This window comes from Tursiops truncatus, chromosome 19, assembly GCF_011762595.2.
Source record: "Tursiops truncatus isolate mTurTru1 chromosome 19, mTurTru1.mat.Y, whole genome shotgun sequence".
NCBI lineage: Eukaryota > Metazoa > Chordata > Mammalia > Artiodactyla > Delphinidae > Tursiops > Tursiops truncatus.
In genome coordinates this window covers 6,407,843-6,415,000 of record NC_047052.1, presented here as the reverse complement: position 1 = coordinate 6,415,000, position 7,158 = coordinate 6,407,843, and the positions used below count along the sequence as shown (strand labels likewise).

Genomic DNA, 7,158 nt, shown 5'->3' with positions numbered 1-7,158 from the left:
AGAAAGTCTGGCCCTCAAGTAATCTCAAACATTCTTTTAGATTACTCTTCCTAATTTCTTTTAATTTCCTATTTTAACTAGTTCATCCTATCACCTATGAGATAAAATCCAGGCTGATGGTCAAGGCTTTCTACACCTGCCCTCTAGCCTTATCTCCTAGCTTTTTAGCCCTGTCTTGTATGCCTCAATTTATCCTCTTCTAGCCAAACTAATCTACTCGTTGTGCCTCCAAACATTCCATATTTACCCTGCATGTAAATATTCATACTGCCTTCTATTTCTGGAGTGATGCCTGGAATAATGTTTTCTTTTTTCAACTTTTCAAATCCTGCCTATCTCTCAGAACCCAATTCAAATTTCATCTTCCTCTTACATCAACCAAAAATGATGATTTCCTTTTTTTTCCTGAATGCTGATAGGGCTGTTTTACAGTTTCAGTGTTTAATTATACACTGCTTTTTATTGTCACCTAACATGATTGCAGGTGCAGGAGGGCAGTTCTGAGTTTTATAGTTGCCTGAATCACAGCTTCAAGCGGTTCTTAGTATACTCAAATACTTACGGAATGAATACATGAAAAACTGCTCTTTAAAATGGGTGAGATAGCATCTTTTAAAATATACATTCTTTAATAACTGATAAGCCCCAGAATACCTAACCAATTCTGTATAGCGGAATTGACAAAGTTTTATTTTACAAAAGAAAAAAAGATAAAAGGAATGAAAGGCCAAGGACGTGGTAATGAAACCATCTTATTTTCCTGTACTAATGCTATTCAAAATATTCTGTTCAGTTAAAAGATATGATATCTTTGGACTCTCTGTAGAAGTTTCTAAAGAAGCCAGTTGCTATGGGGATTGTGAAGAGAAAAAATTTAAAAATATGATTAATTTATGCAAATGAAGCTACCATGTCTAAACCTGGAAGACATTTTTGAAGGATGGAGGGGGTTCTCAAAGAAAAATAATGTGGAAGTGAATTGTTAGGGGAACATGTTATGGTTGTGGAAGTCAAGACACAGCTAAGATGGATGTTTATTTTCCTCTAGGGGAAATTGTGTGTTTACTAATAATAAGGAGGAACAAAAGAAAAGTTAAATCAGAGGGCTGGAGAGACTGAACGGTTTTCTTTTTACCTATGACAAGTTCTTACGTACAAAGAAAACTTATAGAAGTCAAAGCCAGTAGTTGAAAAGGAGGCTGCTGGGACTTTGAACCAAGCCAAATCAGTGTCTTTCACTGTTTCATATCCCTCTACCACTCTTAAGAATATGAGTCCCACATTACAAAAATAAAAAGCCCATTCTTTTTCTTACAAGGACAGTTATATGTTTGTAGCTATTCTGTTATTTTTTTTATTATTTGTAGTAAGTTTTGCAGATGTTAAAATGCATTTTGCCTTTTGGAGAAATTTTTCCTGTTACAACTTTACAAAAGAAACAAACAAAAAAACTTGCTCTCCTAGATTACTGCCTGTTTGCTCTGAGTATGCCTGAAAAAGCAATGACAGATGCATTCAGCCTTGTACCCTCACCAGATGGTGTAGGTTGATGGAGAGTGAAATTTTAATTCTGATGCTGGTTCTGAGTCCTTCTCTGGTGTTCTTGCCACAGTTGGAAATTCCTGGCTAGAGGACATGGACAAACCAGGGCAGGGTTATTCATGACAAAAGTGAACAATTACAGAAACGAGGGTTTTCTTTTTCATTCCCTGTAAGGTATAGAAGGAAAAGAGAACTAGCAATGATGTCTTGTGATAAAGAGGAAAAGAACTGAATTAGATATTAGATTCCTTTGATTAAAAAATTCTTTAGTTTTCAAATTAAGCGTATTACAAAAGTAATATATTTTATTGTAACCAATACAAAAATATAGAAATCTACTAAGTAGAGAAATGAAAGTCTTAACCTGCTTCATTCCCCCAACTCCCATTCCTCAGAGGCAACTTCTATTAAATCCTTCGGCTTTATAAGTTTGCAATAGAAAAATACTTTTTAAATAAACTTTACATCTGTTGAGTTTTAAGAAAGATATCTGTTTCTGATAGTAAGAAGGCATTGCAAAGTGTTATAATCTCTTTTCCTTCTCAAATAGTATTTGTTTCGTTGTTTTGTTCTGTTTTTCTGTTTCATGAGGTTTCACCATGACTTACTACCACCATTGGGTGGCAGCCTAAATTACAACCCCTTAAGAAGTCAAGTCATCCTTGGCATTGGGTTCTGTGAAATTCATCTGAGAAATGACAACTTTGTACAGATGTTTTTAAAGGAAGAGTTGAATAAATTTTTCCTCTTGTTCTGATAGAGAAAGAGAGAGAGAGAGAGAGAAAGAGACAGAGAGAGAGAGAGAGACAGAGACAGAGACAGAGAGACAGAGACAGACAGAGAATGAGAATACAGCTGAGCAAAGGAAATATCTAGTGACCAGATAGGTGCCTGGGAGAAAATCCTCTCTTCCATTAAGCCGTTTGCTCCTGCCCATCTACTCTCAACAGCTTGAGAGCCACTGAACCCTCTTAACTCTGTGAGGATCAAATGAGATACCATGTGAAAACACCTTACCAAATGTACAAAGCTGTGCAGATGTGAAAGATGGTTATTATTACAGCATGGATGCAGGTTGCTTTTATAGCCACTTTTATTGGCATGGTTGCTTTTTAAATGGGGTCATCTGTGTGAATTAACAAACACAAACCCAGATCTGTAAAAACTATTGCACATGTTTATTTTCTTTAAAGTCACTTAAACCCAAATCTAGGTAAAATCTCATCATATTTCTGGGCTGGCAGTAATTAAGTCTATATATTTGTGTAGTGCTCTCTTGTCCCAAACATTGTGCAAAGATTCAGGATCTTAAATGGTGCCAAACCATAGTGAAGATCATAGCTCTTGTCATTGATCATTGGCTCTCACTGGATAATATGGAGATGGCCAGTGTCCAGCTAGCTTGGTCCTACTAGACTCTGCTCCTCCACTGTTTCTAGTTCATGCTTGGTGTTAGGAATCTTTGAAAGGACTGGGGGGCCAACCATTCAGCCTCTCTGGGTGCACCACACAGACACCCTCTTGTCTTGCCAGGTTCTGTGTCTCACTGCACCTTCTGAATCCTGACCTCTTTCCAATATTGAGAAAACTTTTCCTTTTCCCTTTTGCTGCCCTAGAAGGTACTCTGGCTATCCCATCTGCCTTCAGCCCACATGGACCTACCTCTTCAGTGAGTGTAGACATTGCCAAGAGTCAGGAAGAGCTGTAGAATCCAAGCAGCTTGTGTTCTGTGCCCTTTAAGATATTAAGGGTTTGTCTGCCTCCTTGAAACTATTGAGGTGTACATAGAGCAAAATACAAATCAAAGATTCAAAAAATTATTCTACTCCAGTGGCATAACAAAGTTCTCCTCTTGGCTTCAGCAGGGCAGAGTTTTGGTGGGTACACTCCAGATTGTATGTCTTTTTATCTGGGTGAATAAAGCACACAACATTATCTTCTTGATTTTTTTGGCTGTACATAGACTAAACTGTTTTTCTGTTTTCAACCAGCTGCTATAATTTCAACATAAGAGAAAAAAACACTTCTTCATTAACTCTAAAAAGCAATAATTATAATAGTTTATAATTTACACCTGTTGATAAATACCCCCATAACATTAGTGAACACTGCTTCTCTGGGCTGGTTATTGTATTTGGATTTTTATAGCAACATTCAAACTACAAGGAAGCTAAGTTGTTTTTTGTTTGTGCTGTTTAGGGGATGGGTGTTGGGAACCATTGGTTTTGTTGATTAAACTAATCAGAAATTAATTGCTGTAAGTTAAATGCATAGCTGTTTGGAATTTAATAGCTAAATTTTAAGGATAGAAAATGTTAAAAATTTTTTAATATGGAAAATTTCAGAAATATTTAAAAGTACAGAGAAGAGAATAGTCTAACACTCATATACTCACCAACCAGCTTAATTATTAACTCATGGCCAATCTTGTTTTATTTTTATCCCCTCATTTTCCTTCTCTCTATCCCTTTTCCAGTTATTTTGAAGCCAATCCTAGGCATCATATAATTTATCTGTAAATATTTCAGTAGATATCTCTAAATGGTAAAGGACTTAAAAAAATCAACATAATCTTAACGCAGTCATTGCTCTTAAAAGTTAAACAGTGATGAAAGAACACTTTGTGTCCTTATCTTGTCTCTTTATTTAAAATTTACTATTAAATTTATGTCAACAGCATAAATCTTCACACACTAACATATACTGAAGGAGATCCTGGATATGTTGTTAAGTGAAAGTGCAAATATTAGAATAATTTTTATAACATGATTCAATTTCTATTTTAAAAGATTATAAATAACTACATCTGTTTTTGTTTAAACATACAAAGGGATAGACACATATAAAATGAAGAACAAAACTGGTTCTCAAACCAAGAGCAGTTGTGACTTTTAAAGTAAGAATAATCACAGTTGGTATTGGAGATGGGTATAGGACTCTCACTTTAAACCTATTCTTTAGTGTTTTTTATTTATAAAATATATGTGTATTACTTTTGGAATTAAGTTTTCAAAAAAGAATTCATGAAAGGGAGAACTTAAATTATGTCAGTATGAGAAATGAGAGACATTCTCAGATCAGGATGTCCTGTCCAAATATTGTCCTTCAGTTGGATAATCTCACTCCTGGGTTAATAAGAGTAGCAGCTAGCATGTACAGAGTGTTGGCTATGTGCCAGACACTTTGACAAATGCTTTCAATCTGATTATTTGTTTCTCACCATAACCCGTTGAGGTAGGTATTCGCATTTCACATAGGAAGAAACATGATCTAGAGCAGTTAAATAGCTTGCTAGAGTTTGGAAGAGGCTGACCTGGCTTGGAAGTGAGGTGGTGGGACTCCCCTGCCCATGTACTTCATTGATCATTCCACTTCACTTAGAACTGAAGGTGTCACTGTTATAGAATGAGTTTTGTTATTTCAATTTATACTTGTTTAACTCTTTTGTTGCTTAGTGTCCACATTAGCTTATTTTTTTTTTTTTTTTTTTTTTGCGGTACGCGGGCCTCTCACTGCCGTGGACTCTCCCGTTGCGGAGCACAGGCTCCGGATGCACAGGCTCCGCAGCCATGGCTCACGGGCCCAGCCGCTTTGTGGCATGTGGGATCCTCCCAGACCGGGGCACGAACCCGCGTACCCTGCATCGGCAGGCGGACTCTCAACCACTGCGCCACCAGGGAAACCCTTAATTTTTATTTTACTATATTTTATTTTATTTTACTATAAACTCAATAGCTCAGGGAAGACCAAGTAGTAATGCCTCTCATTTCCCCCCTTATCTGTAGAATCTGGCCTGAAGGACTAAGGGGAGAAACAACCTCAAAAGAACTTCATGCTTTTCTGATATGAGAAACATTTAAATAATAGTAGGCAGGTGGTTCTTGTCAATAGTGGCTTTCTGTGCAGTTATCCAGCAGCCTAACTTTTCTTTCTTGCTGAAAATTGTTATAAAGCTCTTCTTCATTTATCTGTTCCATAAACAGGACAAAGGGATTACAAGTGTATGGGAATAGAAGTGCCCAGCACTTTTATTTGGGATACATTTCAAATCATAGATGTAGACAAGCTATAATTATCTTTTAAAAAAAGTTGTATGGTTTAGTCCTTGCATACTGTAGCAAATTTATTTTTCACAACTTTACCTTAGCATTCACAATGCTTTGGGCTTTTTCAGGTCTTTTTGTTGTTGTTGCTGTTGTTCAGGAATAACAAATTAACTTTATTATGTAACATAAAAAATGCAATAGGAAAGCAAAATAACCTATATAACAAAATACCTACATACACACATACTATGATACGTAAATTATTTATGTATTCTGAACAGTATCATATCCCTTACCTACTAGGGATAATTGAGATATGACTGAGTATCCAAAAGAAAACTGTCTCTAACTAAGGAAAATTGATCCTTACAAAAATTGGCTGAAATTATTCAAGTAATTTTTTTAAAAGGTGAGTGTTTTGAAACTTTCTATCCTTTGCACTCCTTTTTTCTATCCATCCTGTCAGGGAGCCATAGGAGCTTAAAAGATTTTTGAGAAAATGCCCGTCTTCCAGAACTTAGACCACTTGATGTCCCTCTTTACACACAGTGAAAAAGTACAGCGAGTATGAACTACTTCACACACTGCAGAAAGATACTGTCCAATCCTGCTTGTATTATTAAAATAAGATTTGAGACTTTAATCATTTAGATTTAAATTTTTGCTCTTCAGGTAAGCTGAATGGTAGGTCACTCTAGTGGGTAGTTCACAGTGTTTGGTGAAATAAATTTAATATTAATTCTTCTCCAAATGTATAGCTCTACTCTGTGTCTCTGTATGGATACTCCAAAGAGGTATTTTGAGGAATCTTACAAGTACTTTTTTTTAAAAACATCTTTATTGGAGTATAATTGCTTTATAATGGTGTGTTAGTTTCTGCTTTATAGCAACGTGAATCCGCTATACATATACATAAAAATATGGAACGCTTCACGAATTTGCATGTCATCCTTGCACAGGGACCATGCTAATCTTCTCCGTATCGTTCCAATTTTAGTATATGTGCTGCCGAAGCGAGCACACAAGTACTTATAATTATGTTTGGTGAGATGGTTTAAAATCAATTATAACTCCTTTAGGAGGTCCTGGGGGACGTTTTGCTCTGAAGGGGGAAGAATTTTCCGCCGCCTAATGTCAGGAAATGTACATGCTTTGGAAGCTCTTTAGTTAGTTCAGAAACCATATTGTAGGAAACCCAGTTCTGTAAGCTGCCCTCTAGGTAGGTCTCACATCAGTGTCTGGGGAAATTCGTGAGTTTAGGACTGATAAACTGCAACCTTATTCCTCCAGGGAGATGTATTTTTCCTGTGACTTACATACCATGATTGGTTTTTTAGTTAATTCTTCCTCTGGATTATCTTGCAGTTGTTGCTAGAAAGTAAGTGTCCAGATATGGGTGTTTGGTTGTGTGATAAATGTAACTTTAATATAAAGCATTTGGCAGAGGAAGATTCTGTAAGGTCATGGTTTTCATGATATTTTAAGTGTTAGGACTGGAAATTTTCTTAAAGATCTCTCCTCAACTCTTTAACTCTTTAGGAAACTATGGCTCCAACGAAGTTAAGCAGCT

At 36.2% G+C, this 7,158-nt stretch overlaps 1 non-coding gene across 1 annotated transcript; it reads right to left on the bottom strand.

Moving 5' to 3' along the window:
- Positions 1 to 6,502: 6,502 nt before the first annotated feature.
- Positions 6,503 to 6,609, bottom strand: LOC117309312 (U6 spliceosomal RNA). Its single transcript, XR_004523599.1, has one exon. It is a non-coding gene; the product is annotated as a U6 spliceosomal RNA (small nuclear RNA).
- Positions 6,610 to 7,158: the final 549 nt, after the last annotated feature.